Below are 25855 nucleotides of genomic sequence, written 5' to 3'. Positions count from 1 at the left end.
AACTGTACAAAAGTATCTATCTCGACAGTGTTCCCTCACTTTCCTTAGACTTTCTTATTTTAGGTCATAGTTGGCCACTTGGTGACTTTTAGAGTATTGTCTACTAGTTACATCCACAGTCTTTGTGTCAGGCAGACCTGGGATCTATTGCTAGAGTTATCATATGTGTTGTGTCCTTGGGTAAGTTACTTACCCTGTCTAGATTTACATTCTTCACTCCTGAGAAGGTCATAATAATAGTCTCTACATTAAGTGGTTATTTAAAGTATTTGTTTAGATAATGTTGATAAAGCATTAGCACTGACTTTATCACTTTTTAAATACTCAATTTAACTATTTTAATATTACAGTAAGTCCCCTACATACGAACCTTCAAGTTGTGAACTTTAAAAGATGTGAACATGGAACTTACTAACGAAGACCTGTTGGAATTGGAGGCCCAGAAAAAGGACAAAGAGAGACAAGAGGAAGAAGAAGTAACTGAAGAACCGAAGAGATTCATGACACAGGGAATGGCAAGAGGATTTTCTTTATTTGAGGAGGCACTGTTAGTTTTTGAGGCACAGGACCCAAACGCTGAACAGTACACGAAGGTCGCAGCAGCCGTTCAGAATGCAATCCAGTGCTACCTTGCCTCATCCATGACAAGAAAAAAAGAGCTACAACCCAGACATCACTGAATTGTTTTTTCAAGAGGGTAGATAGAATTGAATCCAGCAAGGAACTAGAACCTGTGCCATCAACACCAGGCGTGAGTGCAATTGCAGCTTGCCCTCCATCTCCTATTGCTGACGATCCTTCAGCTCTACCATCTCCCACCTCCTTTCCCTCCTCCAGTCAGTAACTCTTCTTGCCTGTTCACCTGTTCACTCGATGTATGCCAGCTGTTGTACTGTACTACTGTACTTTTCAAGGTACTGTACTGCAAGATTAAAAATGTTTTCTTTATTTTTTGTGTTTGTTTTTTATGTATTATTTGTGTGAAAAGTATTATAAACCTATTACAGTACAGTATTATATAGCCAGTTGTGTTAGTTGGGTACCTACGCTAACTTTGTTGGACTTATGAACAAATTGAACTTACGAATGCACTCTCAGAATAGGACTCGTTCATATGTAGGGGACTTACTGTATTGAAATTCAGTTTAAAAAGTCATAGTGCATGTAACCAGTTTTTGGATATGACACCAAAAGCTCAAGAAATCCTGCCATTTGCAACAATGTGGATGGACCTGGAGGACGTTATGCTAAGCAAACTAGGCCAAACACAGAAAGACAAATACCATATGATCTCAAAGGTGCAATCTAAAATAAATAAACTCATAGAAACAGAGAGCAAAACTGTGGTTCCTGAGAGTTTGGGGAAGGGGGAAAGGGAAGATGATCAAAGGGTACAAAGTTTTAGTAATGCAAGATAAATACATTCCAGAGATCTACTCTTAGCATAGTGTCTATAGCAAATGATACTGTATTGTATACTTAGGAGTTGCTTTGCTCATAGACCTCACTTAACAAAGCCTTAGCAGTATTAGTCTAGGCTGCTAACCATACCAGTGCTTCACAGACTCTATGGCATTCTCGGCATCCTCAAGAGCATCTAAGACTCCCACATTACCATATCTCTTTCTCCTTATTTCTAATACCAGTTCCCAGCCTGGTGCCAGGCTGGTACTACAAATTCCCTCTTCCACTTTCTCTCCATCTGCTTTGAGTTTACAAGTTCCAACTGCAGAGTTGTTTTTTTATTTACAAACAAAACAAAAAGAAAAACAAACAAACAAAAAACCCCTTTCTTCCCAATGATACATTCTAGACTTTCCACATGATTGACAGCTGCTCCCTCAAATATGGGACCATGTCATCCCAGGTTCTCTTTTCCTCTCTTACTAGCTGTTTGTTACAAATATCAACACATTCCATTTTGTTGTTGTTGTTGTTTAAGTTTTCTCTTCTCTTAGCAAATAACCTGGATTCTCTGTAACAAAAGTGACAGTAGGTAGCTAATTAAAGAAGCAAACATTTTTTATCCTTGAGACTCTGGATGGATGTTGAGGGGACTGTGTATGTCCACCCATTAAAAAATATTATTCCTTGTCCTGAATACATCCATTCTCTTGTGTGTGTTTTCCATTATCCTATAATTATTCCATTCGATTCTAGTGGATTCCATATGATTCCTCATGGAGGATCTAACTCAGTTTCTCCTTTTTCCTCAAGCCTTCAATCTTCTCAAATCCTCTCTTGTTTACTGATTTGCATCTTCAGGATTTTCATTCTTGAGAATCAAGCAGTTCCTGAAGACTCAATTACAGCAGCTCTGTATGTAACTGTTGGGCTTGCTTACTAATTCAGAGAATAAGGCTATTTAATATGATACTGTAATTTAATTTATACCAATTTCAACACATAATTAAATATATTTTTCAGTACTTTCTCTAGCCTCAGAGGAAACGTGTTTTCTTTACACTTATATCCTCCAATGAATTAGTTCTCAGCCTCAGCCTCAACAAAAATGATTGAGAAGAGAAATAGGGAATGAAGAGGTTGTTTGATTTTCTTCCCCAGAAAGTGTTTTGAAGTCAAATAAGTATTTTTATTACATTACATGGTTCCTTTATGCACTTCTGATCTCCCCAAAATAAAGCATATTGTTTAATTAACTATATAATTATATTATGCAAGATCAATATTTTCATGAAATACCATTATGACCACCTAGGTATATCATTATTCAAGGTAGTGTCTAGGTACTATAGAAAAAGGGATGATTTTGATATAAGCACAGTTCTCAGGGAGGTTTGAAGAGAATTAACAAAAGTTATGGTGAAATAGGTGGCACTGAGAAGAAACACCAGTTAAAATGGAGAGAGGTGGACAGAGGCAAGGAAGTATTTTTTGGAGATAATCGTACCTAAGAATTTGCCCCTTTTAAAGTCTTAAAATATGGGCAAAAGTTAGTCAGGTCATCTTAGTTTTTGGAGCCACCAAAAGCAGAGTCTGAGACTGAGCCTAATGAGCAGGTAGATTGTTTGGAAATTGATCCTAAGCAGCATAAGGGAAGGTGGGGGCAAAAAAAGGAAGGAGGGAAAGCCAAGATATCTATGTGTTTTGGGGAAGGTCACCAAGACTGGGGTGGGTGCTTGATTATGTGGAACATTCTCAGGAAATGTAGACAGTAGTCTCAAAACAATCCACTCAGAGGATGAAAGGGAAACATTTATTTATGTCCCCTGTTTAGTCAAGAATGACCCCACCGGCATCAACTTCCCCCATATTCACACATCACATGGCTACACGCACATTTCCACAAGCAGCTCACACCACAATAGCATAGAAACCCATGGCAGGATATGAAATGTACACATACAGGTCCACACCTGTGTGCAACTCTTTGAAGCCAGCACAAAACTATTCACATATAGTGTCTGAAGTCAGAAGTGAAGCCAAGAGGATATAAAGCGACACATAAGAAATACCTCATTCACAGGTCAAAGAAAGAATGGTAGCAGATACATAATGAAAAACAATACAGTTTGTGTGTGGGCCGAGACTAATAAGAATGATATTGCAGCAGGAGTATTCATGTGAAGCAAGGTAGGGTGAGACAAGAGATTGGAGAAGGAGATGAAGCTTTAAATGCCACGTTAAGAAACTTGGAATTAATTCTATAATTAATGGGAAATAATTTAAAGGAACGTACTCACAAAGGTTTCAATCTGTAATAATGCTGTTGATAAAAAATAATGTTTGAAAGCAGTAAATGAAATGGGAGGAAGAAAAGAATTATTTGAAAGGTGGGATTTTTGCTCCAGGAAATGATGTACTATATTATTGTCTCTAAACTGGGCAATTTTGCCTCCCAATGGACACTTGGCAATGACTAGACACATTTTGTTTGTAGCAATTGGGAGGATGTTACCATATGGGTAGAGGATGACGATGCTGCTAGATAGGCAACACACAGCACAGCCTCTGATAACAAAGAACTATCCAGCCCTCAATGTCAGTAGTACCAAGGTGGACAAACTACCTCAGTATCCGCAGTTCCCAACATCAGTTGATTGAATCCGTGGATGCTGCAGAACCCACAGGTATGGAAGGCCTATACCATTTTATATAAGGGACTTGCCCACCCTCAGATTTTGGTATCTGTAGGGGTTCCTAGATTCAATCCCAGCTGGATATCAAGGGATGACTGTGCTTTGGTTCAGCTAAAGATGTATGTATGTATATACATATATAGAGATTGAAGGCATTGAAGAAATAAAGCAGTAAGGAACTGTCAGAGCAAGATGAGCAGCATAAGAAAATCCAGAGACAGTAGGATTTTTATTGTGAAAGTGTTGAAATAAATTTGGTGAGAACATATATCTTAATAATGATGAGGGGCTTCCCTGGTGGCGCAGTGGTTAAGAGTCCACCTGCCGATGCAGGGGACACAGGTTCGTGCCCCGGTCCAGGAAGATCCCACATGGCGTGGAGCAGCTGGGCCCGTGAGTCATGGCTGCTGAGCCTGCGCGTCCGGAGCCTGTGCTCCGCAACGGGTGAGGCCACAACAGTGAGAGGCCTGCGTACCGCAAAAAAAAAAAAAATAATAATAATGATGAGTTTTTCACCCCATGAACATGATACAGCTCTCAATTTAGGCTTTTAAAAATCTGTTAGCAATTATTTGTTGTTTTCAGTACAGAAGTTTTTGATGTATTTTTAGAACTATCTTCCTAAGGCTTTTAGGTTTTATAATGCTCTTATAAATATTATTTTACCTTCCAATTGTTTGTTTTTAGCATATAAATAAAATTGACTATCAAAATTGATCTTACTAAATTCACTTATTAATTCTAGAATTTAAAATTTTGTAAATTTAATTTTCTCTGGTGGATTTTTAAATAATCTTATATTTGGGTAACTGAAAGCACTCTGTTGTACCCTAAAACTACTCACTCTGACTGTCCGGTAATTTTCAAACATTTTTAGTGGCAAAAACTTTTATTAAAATGAAATTTTAACTTAAAGCCCAACAAATGTATCAGATAAATCAGAGGTTTCTCTGGCTGAAGCTGGCGTGAGGAACTTGTATGGGGTTGGGGAAACAAAATCTTGCCTGATTAACCCAGTGACCCCCCCCCCCCCATGTGGATTGTGTGGGAACTCGATGGAGCCCCAAGGGCTCCATGGAACATAGTTAGCAAATTGATGCAGGTTCTGGGGGCTCTACATTTCTAATTAAAATTTGAACTTCAGAAAGTTGTCAAATTTCTATATTTCCTGAATAAAACATTTTTATTGAAAGAGAATGTGATGTAAACAAAGAGAGAGAAGCTTAACTCTGCATAGGAGACTGACCATTTTGAAAACATGAAGCTGAAGCAGGACCCCGCGAGGCCTTCCCAGGGATAGAACCCCTTTTTCCCCTGCCTCTTGTTTATAGAAAAGCTTTAGTCTCCTAGGCCTTCTTCGAGTTCCAAAGAGCAAATTTAATCAGAGAAGTGAGAAAATGCAGAAACGAAGGAAAAACAAGCAAGATAAAATAATAATAGTTTAGCCATAAAACAAAGTTAAGGACTTTTAGTTCCTCCTCAAGGGCTGTAGATAATATTCTGAGCCAAATCTTTGAGTTGTTGTGCAGATACTAAAACCCCCACCAGGGGGCGTCCAGCAGTTAAGACTGCGCTTCCAACGCAGGGGGCTCGGGTTCAATCCCTGGTCAGGAACTAAGATCCCACATGCTGCAGGGTGCGGCCAAAAGAAAGGAGCAAACATATGAAACCCCCGCCAGGTGGAAAAAGGTAATTGCACCCGATGACAAGCACATAGACTCCAGATTGGTTGGAACCAGAAGGTCGATGAAGTCCCAAAACACCATCGGGTTACCTCACCACCAACCAATCAGATGAGTATCACAGCTGATCAGGCACCCTATAACCCTCACCGTTAATGTTGCCTTTAAAAACCCTTCCCTGAAAGCCATCAAGGAGTTCAGATCTTTTGAGCATGAGCTACTCATTCTCCTCTCTCGGCCCCATGTTGGACACCTTGCATTAAACCTGGTGTCAGCAGATTGGCTTTGCTGCCTATTGGGTGAGCAAACCCAAGTTTGGTTCCATAACAAACATAAGAAAATATTTATAAGGAAAGTGGAGTAACTGAGTATAGGCGAAAGTCAGAATGGGAATCAGAGATCGTTTATGATCCCAGGAAAATCCAAATTTCAAATTAAAGACACGGAAAAGCAAAGGAAATACGAAGGGAACACACACACACACACACACACACACACACACACACACACACACACACACACCTCTCTATGCCTAGAAAGACTGTAGCAGAAGTGTTACCCGTGCTATGAAGCCCAGGCATAGAAACTGTTTTTAATCATACAGGCTAGTTGTTCTTTATCAACCACAAAGCCCCCCAACAAAACCAGACTGAACAGGCTAGATCCAAGACAGCAGGCAAAGCAGGCTAAAGGTCATTGCTTTCCTGCTCTGATTTATCTCTGTGTTGGTTTCCAAGTACCTGGTGTTTGGCAGAGATGTTTGGCGGCTGTACTTTGAGAGATATGCAGTGGTCAACCGTCTGGAACCAGCTCTGACTTGACCACGGGAAGGCGCCCGCGCGGATGAAACCTGGAGGTATCGAGAGTTACCTTTGCTTCACTACTGTGCCAAGATCTCTGCCCAAAGCCGGGATTTGTACTGTGCTAGGCACAATTCATGCCCAGTGGAATGCAAGGGAGCCTGAAGGACTGCGCATGCCTCGGCTGTTCCTAGAACTCTCCGCCCTTTTCCCCAGTTTCTGAAGATGCGGCTGCCTCTTACCCCTTAAAAGTCCCCCACTTTCCTCCCTTTGTGAAGAAGGTGCCTTTAGGGCATGAGTTCCCCTTCTCCATTCTCTGGCCATTGAATAAATGCCTGTCTTGCTTGAACCAAACTCAGTTTTGTTACTGGCAGCGTGAACCTGGGGGTGCGGGGGGAGAGCACTCTGACCCACCAGGGGGGCTTCGGGTTAGTTTAGGCCCTGAGAGAGGAGGCTTTGCATCTAAATTGGTAATAGAAGCTTTTGAATTAAACGGTAGAAATTTGAATCCTCGCTCAAATTGATATTACTGTGTGACCTTGGCCAATCACCTCAAACTCTCTAACTGTTAACTGGTTTATCTATAAAATCAGTTTTTTTGAGGTTAAGTAAAACACTTCTGATTGTGTCTGAAATCAGTAAGAGCTTAATTACTGGTTTCTTTATAGAAAAGGCGTTTCTCCAGATTTAGCATTATTCTACATCAGGCTACCTTTCCCCAAACTGTAGATATAAAAACTAAACGGTAACAGTGACCTTGTATATATTTGATTTTCAGAAATTATGCCATAATAGCAAGAGCATTCATGCCATATAAAAATTTCAATTCCAGGTAGATTTAAAACCTGCAGTGACCATGAAGAAAAATATTAATAAATTCAACTATGTGAAAATTACAATCATAATTTTGCCATCTTCAAAAGACACCATTAAAAAAAAAAAATGAAGAGCCATAGGATGGAAGGAGGTATTTGCAATACGTGTAGCTGATAAAGGACTTTTAACCAGATTATTTCTGGTAAGGAAGAAAATGCATAAAAAAATCAGACAACCAATAGAAAAATAGGTTAAAGATTTAAAGGAGTATTTCACAAAAAAGAAACCCAAATTACTAACAAACATAGGCAAAAGCACTAAACTTTAGAAGTCAGGAAAATGCTAAATCATAACATTTTTCTTAATACTAAGATGTGTTGACGAGCAGGTAGAAGCTGCAAGAATTTTCATATATGGCTAGAGGGATTGTAAACTGGTGCAATCTCTTTGGTAAACAATATACCATAATGTAGAAATATTGAAGATGTATTTATTCCCTTTGATTCAGAAATTTCACCCCGTGCATAGGTCATAGAGATATAAATACTTATTTGCAATAGGTACAAGAACGTTTAGAGCACAATTGTTCATAGTTGTCAAATACTGGAAACAATCCAAATGCCCAACAATATGAGAATGGGAAACACATAGGGGGTATATAAATAGAGCAGATCTCAGAGACAGCAACATTAGTGTATCTAAAAGACATCATTTTGAACAAAAGAAAGTAACAAAAGATTATAGATACTGTGTTTATATGAAGTTCTAAAAAAGGCACAATGAAACTATGTTTAAAAATGTGATGAAACCCAACATGAAGCCTTCCCCACCAAGAGAATGGAAACTCCTCACCCAGCAAGCCTCAGCTGGAGTCAAAAGTTGGAGTCTTTCCCATGAAGTGTACAAGCACATGTGTGCCCAGCTGCCCTCTGGCTCTGCAGGCATCTACTCATGTAACACACATGTTTATTGCCAGCATATTTGCACATGCAAACCCCTCATACCTACTTGAACTATTTGAAAGATACTAGCAGGGTATCTTTCATTTTTAGCATTGAAGCAATATTTATACATTTTTTCCTTTGTAGCAAAGCCACATAGGAACTCAAGAAAACAATTATAAATGAATTAGGAAAGTAGGTGCCTCTGGGGCTAAATGAGGGATCTGTGCTTTGTAAGGTGTATCAGCCAGGGTCCAAAACAACTCTAACAGAGGGATAATTACAAACACGTAACTAGAATTCTGAAGAAAACTGTAGGGCTAAGGGCGGTGTACAGGAAGACAAACTTGGAAGGGGATGCCCCTCCCCAAGACGGGGTTCAGACTTCATTCAGAAAGTGTAGTTGGAGCCCACAGCATGGTAAAGTTCACTGAGTTGTCCAGGACAACGTTGGTTCACAGTCAATCACTGGGCAAGCAGGACACACCCCTCTGGGGTGCAAGAGGGCAGAGGATGGCTAGTAGACACAGAGGGAGTTGGGACACCACGTTGAGAACCCAGCATCAGCAAGGCGGCACCTATGTACAGACCATAATAAACACACCAGGAGAAAGATGCCAGTCAGCACCCTGGAATCGGAAAGAGAAGCCCCTTCCTCCCACAAGGTCCCTCTAGGGCCCTGTACCGAAAATGCTTAATATTGCGCTGACAGCAAAGAAGAAAAGTGCTTAAAGCTCCATCATCTCAGAGCAGATAAAAAAAAAAAAGGTGGGTTTTGGGGGCTTCCCTGGTGGCACAGTGGTTGAGAGTCTGCCTGCCAATGCAGGGGATGCGGGTTTGTGCCCCGGTTCAGGAGGATCCCACATGCCAGGGAGCGGCTGGGCCCGTGAGCCATGGCCACTGAGCCTGCGCGTCCAGAGCCTGTGCTCTGCAGCGGGAGAGGCCAAGGCAGTGAGAGGCCCGAGTACCGCACAAAAAAAAAAAAAAAGAGTCATGTACCACAATGTTCATTGCAACTCTATTTACAATAGCCTGGACGTGGAAGCAATGTAAGTGTCCATCAACTGATGAATGGATAAAAAAGACGTGGCATATATATACAATGGAATATTACTCAGCCATTAAAAGAAACGAAATTGAGTAATTTGTAGTGAGGTGGATGCACCTAGAGTCTGTCATACAGAGTGAAGTAAGTCAGAAAGAGAAAAACAAATACTGTATGCTAACACATATATGTGGAATCTAAAAAAAAAAAAAAAAAATGGTCATGAAGAACCTAGGGGCAAGACAGGAATAAAGACACAGACCTACTGGAGAATGGACTTGATGATATGGAGAAGGGGAAGGGGAAGCTGTGACAAAGTGAGAGAGTGGCATGGACATATATACACTACCAGATGTAAAATAGATAGCTAGTGGGGAGTAGCTGCATAGCACAGGGAGATCAGCTCGGTGCTTTGTGACCACCTAGAGGGGTGGGATAGGGAGTGTGGGAGGGAGGGAGATTCAAGAGGGAAGAGATATGGGAACATCTGTATATGTATAACTGATTCACTTTGTTATAAAGAAACTAACACATCTTTGTAAAGCAATTATACTCCAATAAAGATGTTAAAAATAAATAAATAAATAAATACAAATAGATAACAACAACAACAACAAAAAAACTATAGATAACAATTCCAAACGTTGGTGAAGATGTACAACAACTGGAACTCTCACACATTGTTGGTGGAACTATACACTGGAAAAATGCTTGAGAGTATCTACTAAAGCTAAGCATATACACATTCTTGATCCAGGTATTCCATTCCTTGGTAGAAACTCTATAGAAATGTATAAGTGTATGCCCCAAGAGACATATACAGGAATGTTTACAATGGCACTGTCATAATATCCCCAAATTGGAAGCTACCCAACAATCTAATAGTAGACTGGATAAATAAATAGTTGTATATGTATACAGTAAGTACTATTTAGCAGTGAGGATGAACAAATTATAACTGTATACAACAACATGGATAAACCTAATGGACAGTAAAAGAAACTAGACCCGAAAGAGTGCAAATGTTATGATTTTACTGATAAAAGTTTCCAAAACAGACAAACTTAGCCTATGGTGTCAGAAGTCAGGAGAGTGGTTACTCTTAGAGGCTTAATAACTATAAGGGGACAAAAGAGGGCTTCTGGGATCTGGACAGTGCTTTGTTTTTAATCTGGGTGATGGTCACATGGGTTTGTTCACTTTATAAAATTTATTCTGATACACGCTTTTATTCTACACTTTTTGAAGATATATTTAAATTAAAAGTTTGCATCAAAATCTATATTCATATAGAAAGAGGAGCTGCCATTAGCTAGATTAAGATAACTGTCTTAGACTGAGATCAGTATCAACACCCCAGTGTGTATTAAATTCTTCTGTTAGACGCAATTGATTTCTACATTTGTGACTATCAAACTACTGAACAAATATTACTTAAATGCTTAATTGCTATGTTAGTGGTAAAAACTTAAGTCGAAGATATGATATGATCCCCAACTTCATTTTACAAAAATACTTTGTATTTACAAAGTATATACTTTGTATTTACAAAGTATTTACAGTCAGTTTGGGGAGATAAGATTAAAGACAAAATTAGCAAATAGAATTTGAAGTCTAAACTCCTCTTGAATTCCGGAAGTTTTCAGCTGATTGAGTTTGGGAAATTGCTCCAGCCACCAAGATATCCTTTGAGGATCACATTTTCTGCTTGCAGAATATGATGTTTATTTTTAAGGTTTTTTGCATCTATGTTTACGAGGAATATTGACTTATAGTTTTCTTGTAATATCTTTGAATAACAGTGGCCTCATAACCAAGGAAGTATTTCTCCTTCAAATATCTGGAGGAGTTTTTGTAGCATGGTACAAACATTTGATAGAATTAGTAAGTGAAGACATCTCACTTGGAATGTTCTTTGTGCATAGGTTATCTTTAATAGACAGTGGACTATTTAAGTTATCTAATTATTGTTTTCCCAGTTTTATTGAAAAATAATTGACATATATCACTGTAAAAGTTTAAGGTATACAGAATGATCATTTGATTTATATAAATTGTGAAATGATTACCACAATGGATTCAGCTAACATTTATCTTCTCATATAGATACAATAAAAAGAAAAGAAAAAAAAAAAAGGAAAACAAACAAAAAAGCACGTATTTATTTTTAAAGCAATATTACTATCAAAACGTACCAAGAGGGGCTTCCCAGGTGGCACAGCGGTTGAGAGTCCGCCTGCCGATGCAGGGGACACGGGTTCGTGCCCCAGTCCAGGAAGATCCCACATGCCGCGGAGCGGCTGGGCCCGTGAGCCATGGCTGCTGAGCCTGCGCGTCTGGAGCCTGTGCTCCGCAACGGGAGAGGCCACAACAGTGAGAGCCCCGCATACCGCAAAAAAAAAAAAAAAAAGTACCAAGAGCTAAAAAGTCTGTTATTCTTCTACTAATTGAGAATCAAGAGCATGTACACAGTGATTTACTCAAAAGTAAATGTTTCTTCTCTTATTGTTTGAAGGTATATTTTTCAAACAGAAAGTGACAGAAATTATCTGGTCTATTTTTAATTTATAAATATGGACATATTAATGCCAGAAATGTTAATGTTTTCAGTTAGTGAATTCCAGGGTCAGAAGTAGAATCCAAGTCTCTCTGCAACTAGAGATTATCATGCTAAGTGAAGTAAGTCAGAAAGAGAAAGACAAATACCATATGATATCACTTATATGTGAAATCTAAAATACGACACAAATGAACTACCTATGAAACAGAAACAGAATCACGAACATAGAGAACACACTGGTGGTTGCCAAGGGAGAGAGTTTGGAGGAGGGATGGAGTGGGAGGTTGGGGTTAGCAGATGTAAGCTTTTATATATAGACTAGATAAACAACAACATCCTACTGTACAGCACAGAGAACTATACTCAATGTCCTATGATAAAACATAATGGAAAAGAATATAAAAAAGAGTGTATATATATGTATAACTGAATCATATGCTGTGCAGCAGTAATTAACACAACATTGTAAATCAACTCTACTTCAAAAAAATTTTTTTTTAATTTTTTAAAATCCAAGTCTCCTTACATACAATTCATGGTTATCCTTAAATGGTACATATAGGACCTTAACAAATCCCCTAAGTTTGCAGAAAATCTATGAGTGTGAATGGAGGCAGTGGCTATGGTCTACTTTCTTTTTTACTCATTTGATTTCTCCTCTTTTGAGTGGGTTGGAAGCTGAGATTTATTACCAATTGGTAGCCTCTGGTAGTGTGAAAGGAGGATGAGCCTGCCATGGTGGAATAAAAAATGTAAAGTGTGATAAGATGTAATGAAGTGAAATAAAATCTCTGCTCAAAGCCCAAATAAAACTGTCAGTGTTTGGATGCTGTAGCCTGTTAGGCTGGGCTTTAGATTAGAGCAAGTGGGATCAGTGCAGTCTTGAGTGAGCATGCTATAACTTAATTTCTGAAACCACATATACTAATAGGTTGATATAAAGAATGAAAGGCAACACAACATGCTTCTCATAATGATATTTAATCTTGGTTCAAATCCAGTTTAAAGCAAATATTTGAAGCAAAGTTTGTGCCTGTCCTATAATTACTTACAAATGTACATACTAAATTCTGATCTCATTCTACCATAGAGTTCATTAATAGGTTAATGAAATGCACTCACAGACAATAATTACTATATTCCCATTGAAAATCAAGCGTAGGTTATTTGAGTGACTTGGGCAGAAAAAGTCTTTCTTACTAAAATCAGAAACCCTGAGTCCTCAGTTAACTTCTGACTTGTATAGGAGTTGAAATAGCTCTGACATCCTCCATTACCTGTGGAATGTAAAATGCAGCCATTCAGCAGCTGGATGACAGTGACAAAGTGCAGGCTAATGGTGATCACCCTCTGCACTGACCCTGATGTACCTGGCCTTTTCAAAACAGGGAGGCTAATGTCTAACAAGTCATGTAAAAGTCACTGTGAATGAACCTTAAAGTAAATGCAACCTAGCATCCTTTGCATTTCAGTGTTCCCTGAAATATCACCACTTTAAGTTCAGTGTCAAAGCCAAAAGGCAAAAATTCTGGATAAGTTTTGAAATAGGTGTTAACTTAACCAGAAAACAATCCAGTAAAAAGGAGTTGATTCACTTGCCATCACCTGATAGTTCTAGAACTCAGTTTTTGCTCTGGTAATCAAGGTGCTGGAATTGGATTTAAGATACTTTCCTTAAAATTGGAATTTAATTATTTTCAGTCAAAAGCTAAAACAGTGGTTTATGAAAATATAAATTAGTTTCATCATAGAAAATCCTGGAAATGGGAGACTTACTTTTAGAATACCAGATATTTTTGCATATATTATTTGCAAAATGAGTATATGTAATCTTACCAAGTAAATATATTTAGATTTTTTTCTCATTTTACCAACATGGCAACTGAAGTTCAGAAAAGTAAAAGAACTGTTCAAAGTCATAAATTCAGTAAATGGTGGCTCATAATAAAACCCCAGATTTGTTCACGATGTTTTGTTTTAAATATATAACACAACTCCTGGTGCAAAGTGAGATATTCTGTTAATCGTTATTTTAGAGCAGTAAAAAATGCATAGTATATATGTTCAACTGTCTAGTTTAACCTGTCTGCATATTCTTCTTTAATAGAATACTGGATCTGCATCACCCTTCTAAGCCTGGAAGGGGAGGTGGAAGGAGGCAGGGGAATCAGAGATGTTGTACTATAGAAAAAAGGTGATCAAAAATGGCATATAAAATTAGTAAATCAGAATTTCGGTGATCTGAAGACCAAGGCACAGCACCCTAAGAAGATAAAACTAGGAGAAAAAGGTTAGGATTTGAGAAAGGAAATAGAATGCTTCCTCAGCTTGGTCTTAATCAGCCTAAGGGCTTTAAGTTGTGATTTGTGTCTTTCTGCTTCCTTCTTTTAGAGACATCTTAAATATTTAAAAGCCTTGTGATTCTCCTTTAAACAAAAACTTCAATATAGAAAGGCTAAGGCTTGATCTTTCAATAATTGTAAATTATGGTTTGTGGCCCTATTTTTTCTAGCTTTATTAAGATATAATTGACAAATAAAAATTATATGTATTTAAGCTGTACAGTTGATGTTTTGATATATGCACACATTGTGTAATGATTACCACATATCCATTATCTCACCTAGTTATGTGTGTGTGCGTGTGTGTGTGTGTGTGGCAAGAACACTTAAGATACAATCTCCTAGAAAACTTCAAGCACACAATACAGTATTATTAACTATAATCAGCATGCTGTGCGTTAGATTCCCCAGAAGACCCTGTTCTCATAGAAAAGGCCATCACTGAATTGCCTGTAGGACAGTTTGACTTAAATAAGAAGAGTAAACCTTGAAGCTCCTGGTCCTGACTGGCAATGAGATTCAACTAATTAAACAAAGAAGCAAAACTAAGACTAAGAATGTAATTGTGTAATCTATAGCTATATATCAGCAGTGACCAACTAACTGTCGAAGAGAGATCATATAGATTCAGAAAATAATCAATTTAATATCAGGATGTGAGCTTCTTAGAAAGCTGCCTCCCTCTTGCTACTTCTCTAATAGGAAAAAAAAATTGTTTTCTCATTGTAATTATTTTGCACAATAAAATAGGTAGTGCAAGTTGTATAAACATACCCTTTCCTCTTGGGACTCAATGAAGTAAAATACAATTAATGTGTTTTTGTCGCTGTTTCTGGGTGTTGGTGATTTTTATTGTAGTTGGAAGTACATAGTTTGGATGTTTTTAAGTGAACATTTATCATTTTTTTAAAAGATACATTTTTAAGACTACTTTCATTTGTAAATATCATTTTAAATGACTTTGTTTTCCATAAATTGGTTCTCATGCCAAAAAATGCTGACTAAGGGTATATATAACTGAGTCATGTGTAATCAGCATTACTCTCTTAAGTAGACCATATAGGATGGTAGGACATTCCAGATCTGGATAATAAACTTATTCTGTTTAGTGATGGTAATAAATCAGCATCATCTGGAAAGTCCCAACACTCTAAAATTTCTTGTAATATTCCCTAACCCTTGGTCAATGCTCTTTTTCTTTAGAATCACAGATACTGGTATGGAAGAAAACTTTCTGGTTATATCATGATATACAAGAACATGTTCCAAGCTGTTTTTGTTTGGGAGGGGAATGCTTGTATTGTTCTGTTTAGTTTAATTTAGCTTACTTTAATTTAGTTCAGTTTTGTTTTTAACTGAAAAGAAGGAAAATACATAGATGCCATTCCAAAATTGCACAGGGAACAAAAATAGAGAGAGATAAGAAGTGCCTGTCAAATGGAGATCTGAGTGATCTGAGTAAATCACCAGCCCCAGCCTACCACATTTTCTTCTGCTTGACAAGAATAGACAGAGTATTAGTGAGAATGATCAGAGTTACACTCAGGGCTGGTGATACCTCTTCAAGAAATAAAAACAAGCTTGTTCTTTCTTCAGTTAATCATTTTCAGTTTGAGATATAGGTTTCCAAACACATACGAGTCCACTGAGAATCTATTTCTACAGGTTATTTTCTAAAGTGAGAAGGATCTTGAACCCAGCTTCTTTTAGGTAGAAAATTCGTCTTTCGGGACAAACTGGTTGAACAAAATCTCACTACATAAACATTTTCTTGGAACAAAAATATTTTAAAATACATTCTTTATAGCTGTCATATGTTGAGCTCTAAAAGTGCCTGCATATATTAATTCATTAAACACTATAAAGATATAAAAACCTTTCAAAAATTTATTGTTCTTACTATTATTCTCTTGATATTACAAATGAGGAAAACAGGGCATAGAAAAGTTGTCACATTCTCAATGTCAAATAGCTACTAAGTGAAGAGTTAGGTCTATCTGAGTCCTGAACTTGCACCTTCAGTGTTTGCCTTCTACTACCTCTCAAGCAAGAAGCATGGTCATGGATGTCAGTACAGGAAACAATCTGGATGATATCTGAGAACTAATTAATGGGTTGGAGCCATAGTATAATTGTCTCTATTAATCGGCAGTGTCAGAGAAATTATAGTGTTTGCTATGTGGATTTCTTAGGAAATGATGTCTATATAATTGCATAAAGTCCAGACATTTTCAGAGAAACTAGCAATTTCAAGTTCCAACCATGTTCTCTATTCTTTGTATATTAGGGAAACTTCTATCTCCTATTTTTTTTTTAAAAAGGCTGTAGTTTAGGCTGAGATCAAGGATTATCCATCTGAATTTTTAGAGAAATAATGGAATCTAACCAATGAAAGATGGTTACATGAGTTGGCATTCTGACTTTCTTCTGCTTCAGACCTTTGGCACATCAAGCTTCAGCTTCTATGCTGAATTCCAGCAAAGAGAGTATCTGACCCTTCCTTGCCCTTCCCTGTTCCTCCACCCCTGGTTCCACCTTACAGCTCCAGAGAACTAGGATCGGACATGACTTCTGTCTGCAAACAAATTATCCACTGTTTTTCTCAATACACTAATAGCAGATAGCAGCTGAAGAGTCATGTAATTTTCTTTGTATCTCTAATAAGTTTTCAAATATCAAGGAAATAATAACACATGTTCCTATCAAAGATATTCTAAACACATATCAATTCTCAGACATGCCAATAAAGTTTTATTTAAACTTTCTAAAAGGCATTGAGAGTGCATGGGCAGATGTGTTTCTTTTCGAAATTTTAAAGGATCTCAAGTGTCCAGACTAGGATCGATCATAATCCAACTGTACATTTGTGACCTTCCATTGTGTAGGTATATATTTACTAAATTTATGTGATTAGATTGTTTGTTTAGTTTAACATAATACATATTTGTGAACATACCACCCAGAATGAAGGTGATATTCTTTTTTGTCAATTTTACTGGAGTACAATTTATAGAAAAGAAAATGTACTCATTGTAAGTATACAGTTCAATGAATTTTGACAAATATGTAGACTTGGATAACCATTATCACAACCTAGACATAGAAGACCATCATCATCCCAAAGAGAGCTCCCTGATCCTCTTTTGCAAGGCAATACACCTCCCTCAGCTCCAGGCCCTGGCAACCACTTAGCTACTCTCTCACTGTAGTTTAGATGCTTTAAGAATTTCATGTAAATTGAATCACATAGTATGTACTTTTTTTCTGATTTATTTCATCAAAATTCTTTTGAAATTCAGTCATGTTGTTGCAGGTATCAACAGTTAATTTTTTTAGGTAGTATTCCATTACATGGATGTACTACAATTTATTTACTTGTTGGCAGACAGTTGGTTTGTTTCTGCTTTTTTGGCTATTCTAAATAAAATTTCTGTGAATATTTATGAACCAGTATTTGCACATTTTTCTTTTTTTCATTTCTCTTGGGTAAATACTTGGGAGTGAAATGGGTGGGCTGAAAAGTAAGTGCATTTATTTTTAGATAGCACAATGTGATGACTTAATATATGATAACATTGTGAAATAATTACCACAATCAAGTTAATTAACACATCCATAAACTCATATAGTTATCATTTTTTGTTTGTGCAATGAGAACACTTTAGATTTACTCTCTTAGCAAGTTTTAAGTATACAGTACTGTATAATTAACTATAATCACCAGGCTGTATATTAGATCCCCAGAGCTGATTCATCTTATAACGGAAAGTGTTTACCCTTTGACCAATATCTCCCCATTTCCCCCAACACCCAGCCTTTGGCCATCACCATTCTACTCACTGGTTCTATGAGTTTGACTTTTTTAGGCTCCACATATAAATGAGACCATACTGTATTTGTCTTCCCGTGTATGGCTTATTTCACTTAGGATAATGTCCCCCAGGTTCATTCATGTTGCAAAGAGAAGAATTTCCTTCTTTTTATGGGTGATTAATATTCTATTGTATATTATATATATATATATATATACACATGTACATATGCATATATATACAAATACATATATGTATATTCACACACACACACCACAGTTTCTTTATCTGTTGACAGACACTTAGGTTGTTTCCATACCTTAGCTATTGTGAATGATGCTGCAGTGAAATTAGGGGTACAGATATCTCTTCAAGACACTGATTTCATTTCCTTTGGATACATACCCAGAAGTGGGATTGCTGGGCCATGTGTAGTTATATTTTTGATTTTTGAGGAACTTCCATATTTTTTTCCCATTATGGCTGTACCAATTTACATTCCCACCAAAAGTGTACAAGAGTTTGCTTTTTTCCACACCCTCATCAATATTTATCTCCTATCTTTTCGATAATAGCCATACTAACAGGTATGAGGAGATATCTCATTTGATTTGCATTTTCCTGATGATTAGTGATTTTCAGCACCTTTTCATATAACTGTTGGCCATGTGTATGTCTTATTTGGATAAATGTCTGTAAGGTCCTTTGCTCACTTTTTAACTGTATCGTTTAGTTTGCTATTGAATTATATGAGGTCCTTATATATTTTGGACTGTAACCTCTTATCAAAAATATACGATTTGCAAATATCTTCTCCCATGCCATACATTGCCTTTCCATTTTTCTGATTGTTTCCTTTGCTGTACAGAGGTTTTTAGCTTGATGTATTCCCACTTTTTAATTTTTGCTTTTCTTGTCTGCTTTTGGTGCCATATCAAAATATATATATATATTGTTGCCAAGACCAGTGTCAAGGAGATTTTCCCCTATGTTTTCTTTAAGGAGTTCCATGGTTTCAGATCTTACATGTATGTCTTTAATCCATTTCAAGTTAATTTTTATTTACGGTGTAAGATTAGGTTTCAATTTCATTCTTTTGCATATGAGTATCCAGTTTTCCCAGCACCATATATTGAAGAGACCATACTTCTCCTATTGTGTATTCTTGAAACCTTTGTTGTTGGCTGTATACGTATGAGTTTATTTCTGGTCTCTCTATTTTGTTTCATTGGTCTATGTGTCTGTTTTTATGCCAGTGTCATACTGTTTTGATTCCTATATCTTTCTTTTATCAGTGTTTTATAGCAGTGGTCCCCAACCTTTTTGGCACCAGGTACCAGTTTCATGGAAGGCAATTTTTCCACAAGTGGGGGGGAATTGTTCAGGTGGTAATGCGAGCAATGGGGAGTGGCCAATGAAGTTTTGCTCACCCGCCTGCCCGTGGCTCACCTCCTGCGGCCCGGTTCCTAATAGGCCACAGACTGGTACCAGTCCGCAGCCTGGAGGTTAGGGACCCCTGTTTTAGAGTTTTCAGTTGTACAAATTTTCCACTTCCTTGGTTAAATGTATTCTTAAGTATTTTATTCTTTTTGATGCTATTGTAATTGGCATTGTATCCTTAATTTCTTTTTCAGATAGTTCATTGTTAGTGTATAAAAATGTAACTAATTTTTGTATATTAATTTTTTTTTCCTTCAACTTTACTGAATTCATTTATTAGTTGTAATAGTTTTTGGTTGGAGTCTCTGGCCAGAGCAATTAATCAATAAACAGAAATAAAATATATCTGATTCAGAAAGGAATAAGTTAAATTGTCTCTGCAGATGATACAATCTTTTACATAAACAAACACTAAAAGCAAATTTTTCATGGTAACTCATTTCTAGCTCTATGGCTTTTCCCCCTGTTTTTCTCCTATTTCTTTCATCCTTTTCACCCAAAGAAACTGTCACCTGATTCTTATGTTCATCATTCTCTTGCTTTCCATTTCATATGTTCTTTTTAACTATTTCATGTTTCCATAAAGTGTATATGATTTTAGTTGTTTTAACACTAGTAAGGAGGATATTGTACTATAATGTAATAATTTAGTATATTTTTTCACTAAATAGCATGCAATTAACAGTCATATACAGTGTTGCTATAATTTGTTCAATTTGAATGTTGTTCTATAGTCCATCATGTAAGTACACAATTAATTCATCTACCCTCTTGCCAATGAACATTTGAGTTTCTTCTATGGTTTTGCTATTATGAACAGTTTTGCTATGAACATTCTTGTACATGTCTTCTGATATATATATGTATAAACATACATATAAACATATGTTTCTCTTGACTTTATATACAGGATTAGTATTACTAGTTTAAACTTACAAGGTAATACCATGGTGCTTTTAACACTTAGCACTCCTACCAGAAATGCATAAGAGATTTAAGGTGTATATCACTTCCAACACAGATGCTGACTTTAAAAAAAATGCATAAAGTGAGAGTTGCGAGTTAAGTTTTATTTGAGGCAAAATGAGGACTGCAGCCTGGGAGACAGGGCTTCAGATATCTCTGAGAAACTGCTCCAAGGAGGCGAAGGCGGCGGGGGGTGGGGGGGGGTGGGGGGGGGGGGTGGGGTGGGGGGAGCCAGGCTATATAGAAATTTTGTAACAAAGGGCAGGTAGTCTGTACATCAAAAGATTATTGTTAATTAAAGAAAACCAGATATCTCAAGTTAAGGAATTGAGCGCTTTTCTACGTATGGGAAGATGCAAGAGTCTGGGCTCACTGAAATCATTCCTTTGATATGAACCTCAGCTATCTGGGGCCAGTATTCTGTGTTTTCACATCCTGTGTTTCCTGAGAGCTCACTGTAGGGAGTGGCTGCAGTCTGATGGCTGCTAGATGGCAGGTATTCTTTTCAGCCCTGAGTTTCCTCAGGGCTCACCAGCTCATGTTGGAGGGCTGCAATCGTTGATGACTGTGACATCCTTTGTTTACTGATATGGCCGGAAATATTCCATTTATCACAGGGTTCTTCCAAGCTTTTAAAATATCTGCTCGTTTAATGAGCGTTACACTGGTATCTTATAGCAGTCTTGATTTACATTGCCCTGACAATGGATGAAGTTCATTTATTAGCGATATGTATTTCCTCTGCTGTGAAATGCTTTTTCATGTCCTTTGCCCCATTGTTTTCTTTGAGTTGTAGCTTTACTTACTAATTTGTAGGAGTTCTTTAACTAGCCTTGATAAAATTTATTTGTTGGCTGTGTTTATTGCTGATAGCTTTTTCTCATTCATAACTTATGTTTCACTTAGGAGTATTTGTTGATGAACCAATTTTCTTAATTTTAATATTATCAAATATTGTCAATAATTTTTGTGCCTAAAGTGTGTTCACCAATATGTTCTACTAAGATGCTCACAGTTTTGTTTTTAATATTCAAATCCTTAATCTTTCTGGAAATGATTTTATTTTTGTGGATAGCCGGTTTTTCAGTTTCACTTATTGAATCCTCCCACCCTTTCTTACTGATGAGACAGGACATCTCTGACGTAGTTAAAGTTCTATGAATGGGTGAGTCTAGTTCTTGGTTCTCTATTCCATTGGCCAGTTTTCTATTCCTGTGCCAGCTACATACTATCTTTATTACTATAGCTTACAAAAAGTTCTGATAATTGATATGAACAAACATACAATAAATTATTTACTTACACAATGAAATATGAAACAGTCAAATGAATGAATGTGATAATATACATAAACCTAAACAATAAATTTTTAGTAAAAAGTCCTAAATTACTACAAATAGCATGGTATACTTTATAATAAATTTTAAAAGAACTGAAAAGTATGTTACCAAACCAAACACATGTCAGTTCGCCCACACGCAGTAGAGCCAATCTACTGACACTGAGTTGTGGTGAAGGAAAGTGCAGCGTTTATTGCAGCGTGCCAAACTAGTAGTCCAGGGTAGCTAGTGTTCAAAATACCAGAAATCCCTGCTATGTTTCAGGAAAGTGTTTTTAAAGGCCAGGTGAGGGAGGGGAGTCCCAGGTTATGTAACCAGCATAGTCCTGTGATTGGTTGACGGTGAGGTAGCAGGGCAGTGCCACAGGGGCTAACGTTATCAATCCTTGGTCTCCAGGAGGCCTGCAGGCTATGTGCCCATGGTCATCAAGTAGTTAATGTCTTCCCTTTGGTGGGGGTTTTAGTAACTGTAAAACAACTCTCGAAATGTGCATCAGATACTGTTACCTAAATACTTAAGAGAGGAACTAAACCAGAGAATATGGGGGAGGGGTCTGTCCCAGGAAGGCCCAGTAGGGCCCTGCTTGGTTACAATTAAACTTGTATGGGTACATATAACAAAGAAAATAAATTATATGAAAAGAAAATGCATAAAACTGCTCTTCCTCAGGCTTATGATTCAACAATCCATGACTATAATTCACCACATTAAGATATTAAAAGAGAAAAACAATATGGTTATTTCAGTTAGGTGCAGGGAAAGTATTTGATAAAGTTCAACCTAAATTCATGTCTTAAAAAAGAAAACCTCTTAGTAATTCAGGAATAGATGAGAACATCATTAATCTGATAAAAGTATCTTTGAAAACAAAAAGTCAGACACTGCTGAGCCCCCATCCGTCTTTCACCAGACACTATGGACATAAACATCCAGTCATGAATGAAAATAAGCTGGATCAGAAACAAAACTGGCTGAGCAGGCTGAGCAGTGTGATGTCACGTCAGCCTGCATGAAGTCTGTAACTAAGCAAGGAGCTGAATTATCCAATGGGGAGGGTAGTCTTCTCTCAGTTCCTTACAAAAATGTTGTAAGAATTTGTAGGCCGTTTTGGAGGGTCATCTCAAGTACTGAGTTAAAGACAGAAGATGCTGAACAAAACAACAGATGACTTGTGAAGAGAGGAGGTTGAGACCAAGGTTAGAGTACATCCGCAATGATGTACTGTCTCTTTTGGAAGAGTTCTTGATCCCAGTGCTGCACAAGCAGAGAGCAAACACTTCTATTTGAAAATGAAAGGTGACTGCTACCGTTACATGTCTGAGGTTGCCACTGGTGACAAGAAAGGACTTGTGGATCAGTCACAACAAGCGTACCAAGAGGCTTTTGAAATCAGCAAAAAGGATATGTAATGGACTCCTCCTATCACATTGGATCTGTCCTTAATTGCCCTGTATTCTATTTTGAGATCTGAACTCCTCTGAGAAAGCCTGCTTTCTTTCAAAGACAACTTTGGATGAAACCATTGCTACATTAAGTGAAGAGTCATACAAAGACAGGAGGCTAATAATGCAGTGACTGAGAGACAACGTAACATTGTGCACATCGGATACCCAAGAAGACAAAGCCAACGCAGGAGAAAGTTGGGAAAATTAATCAGTCTTTCAACTTTTGTCTGCATCACCCTAAAATTTACAAAAGATCATTCTCATCCAACCTGTTTTTTATGCTTTGTGACAGTTTTATATTACTTCTATTTGAATTTCTTTCTCATGTGGTTTTTATGTTTAATACTAGAAGACAAGGGTCAGTTAGCATTTAGGGACTTACCTGTTTTCATTATGAGGTACTCAATATGGTGATGTGGAATTTTTATGCAAGTTATTAATGCTTGGCATAGTACTTTTGGTACATTGTGGCTTGACAAGGGCCAGTGTGAAAACTGTTTCCATGTCTAAGCAAACAAAACTGCCTGGTGGGAGATAGAAGGGGTAATTGGTTCTAGACAGAGGTGCCATTACTGTGGGTCCTTTAAGATTTAGAGTTTAAGGCTGTAGTACAAATATATATATACCAATGGATATTGTATGTTGAACCAAGTGTATCTGTGGAATACACAACCTCAATTTGCACACTTTTGACTACATCTACAGAAGTGTTCCTTTAGAGAAGGTTGTGTCCCAGTTTGTTTTGGATAAAGGCAGAAATGGTTCATATTCCATAATTTGTAAAGTTGCCTGCTTTTTACTTTCATTATTTTTGCTACACTTATTTGTATCTAAATGTTTTAGGCAACCTAAGAACAAATGTACAATTAAAGATGCAGTAAAAATGCATTTCCTAATATCCATTACTTTATAAATGTCAATCACAGCAGTAAAACAAAGTTGTATTTAACTTTTTTTAGGCTTTTTTCATTTTCGTGCTGTACTTGAATGACTGTAAAAGTAGTTAATGGAGAAATAAGTTGACATGATGGATAGGTTTACTTAATTTCTCATAAAGTTTTCAACATCAATTACATTTTTAAGAACATATGTATTAAGTTAATGTAAGTAGAATAAAAGTTTTATGAATGGACTTTCAGAAAGAAAAGATTGCCCACTATTGTCCCTTTATTCACTTTTATTTGACATTATAGCCAGTGTAATAAGGTGAACAATTAGAGATATGGGGATAAGAAAGGAGGAAATAAAACTCTGTTTCTTTATCAATCATGTTACCATTTACAGAAAATTCAAAATAATCTACAAATTATTAGAAGGCAGAAAAGTTTTGTCAAGATAGCTGGATAACAGTTAGTATACAAAAGCCAACTACATTTCCATACTCTATCAACAAATAAGTGGGAAGTATAAGTAAAAATATTTTTATAATAGTATTAGAAAATATCTACTACCTTAGAGATAATTTTAGTAAAGCCAGGCAAGCCTTTTACTGTGAAAAATTTACAACTTTTATTAAGAAACATTGAAGAAGAGACTACAAAAATGGAGAGATACACCATATACATTCATAGGAAGACAAATTGATTTGTAAATTCAATGCAAACTTCAATAAAAAATCTGAAAATTTTCCAGAGAACTTGATATATTTATTTCAAGATTTGGTCAGAAGAGTAACATGCCAAGTATAGTAAGGCAAATACCATATACTTTCACTTATATGCAGAATCTAAAAAATAAAACAAATGAATAATATAACAAAACAAAAACAGACTCACAGATATAGAGAAAAAAACAGTGGTTACCAGTGGGAAAAGGGATGAGGAAGGGGCAAGATAGGGGTAGAGAATGAAGAGGTATATACTACTATGATGTATAAAATAGATAAGATATGAAGATATATTGTACAGCACAAAGAATATTGCCAATATTTTAGAATAACCCTAAATGGAGTATAATCTATAAAAACACTGAATCATTATATTGTACACTTGAAACTAGTACAATGCTATAAATCAATTATATTTTAATAATAGTCATAATATAATAATAATAATATTCATATTTCTCTGGGGATATTTACTTCTTTGGTCAAGCAAAGATGAAAAGATGATTTGGCTATAGACCAGACCCTCGTTTGTATCAAGCCCTGTGAGTTCAAGAATAGTGGGAGATAGATGCACGCTAGTGTGAGGAACCTCAAGCACCAGAAACCTTACCAAAAGACCTTTCAGGTCAAGGCTCTACCCTCTACAACCAGAGAGAAGCAGCCTTGGGAGGAGTCACTGCTTAGGTTGGAGTTCATCATCCATGGGGATTTAGAAAGGCAGAGGCCAATTCATCTTTACCTATTTTTCTCAGCTCTTTGTCTCTGCAGTACTGCTATATGTTGTGTTAAAGTCCTGAAGACATTGATACCAGCAAGTGTGTCACCAGATGAGGGAGTAGGCATTGATTATCTCAAGACAACTAATGAGGAGAAGGACGGGCAGAATTCCAAGGACCTCTCCCTTATTTTATCCTGCCACAGTTGTCTCATGCTTCCTTCCCTCTCAGGTTTTGACAGACA

At 37.0% G+C, this 25855-nt stretch overlaps 1 pseudogene; it reads left to right on the top strand.

Moving 5' to 3' along the window:
* The first annotated feature begins 401 nt into the window (after positions 1 to 401).
* LOC132427685 (14-3-3 protein zeta/delta pseudogene) lies at positions 402 to 23497 on the top strand (annotated as a pseudogene).
* The last annotated feature ends 2358 nt before the right edge of the window (positions 23498 to 25855 follow it).

The sequence above is a fragment of the Delphinus delphis genome, chromosome 6, assembly GCF_949987515.2.
Source record: "Delphinus delphis chromosome 6, mDelDel1.2, whole genome shotgun sequence".
Lineage (NCBI taxonomy): Eukaryota > Metazoa > Chordata > Mammalia > Artiodactyla > Delphinidae > Delphinus > Delphinus delphis.
This window is presented reverse-complemented; position numbering and strand designations above follow the sequence as displayed.